Consider the following 443-nt stretch of genomic DNA (forward strand, 5'->3'; position numbering starts at 1 on the left):
TTGTGATGAAGACGACTTGCCAAGTTCCCCTACTAAAGAAAATTCTATTGTTGATATTATAACTGAACCTGAGGAATTGAGAATGGATGATAATCTATCTTCTCAAGAAGAGCATATTCACTCCGATCTACCAAAATAATGGAGAACTCATCAAAATCATCCTATTGACAACATCATCAGTGATATAAGTAAAGGTATAACTACTCGTAGAATGCTTGATGCTTGTCTAAACATGGCCTTCGTCTCTCAGATAGAACCCTCCAAGATTAATGATGCAATCAAGGATGAACACTGGATTCTTGCTATACAATAAGAATTAAACCAGTTTGAGAGGAATGAAGTTTGGGAACTTGCTCCTAGACCGAAAAAGAGGCATGTCATTGGAACTCGTTGGGTCTTTAGAAATAAATCTGATGAAAATGGTGTTATTCTTAGAAATAAAG

Source organism: Lupinus angustifolius, chromosome LG18, assembly GCF_001865875.1.
Source record: "Lupinus angustifolius cultivar Tanjil chromosome LG18, LupAngTanjil_v1.0, whole genome shotgun sequence".
Lineage (NCBI taxonomy): Eukaryota > Viridiplantae > Streptophyta > Magnoliopsida > Fabales > Fabaceae > Lupinus > Lupinus angustifolius.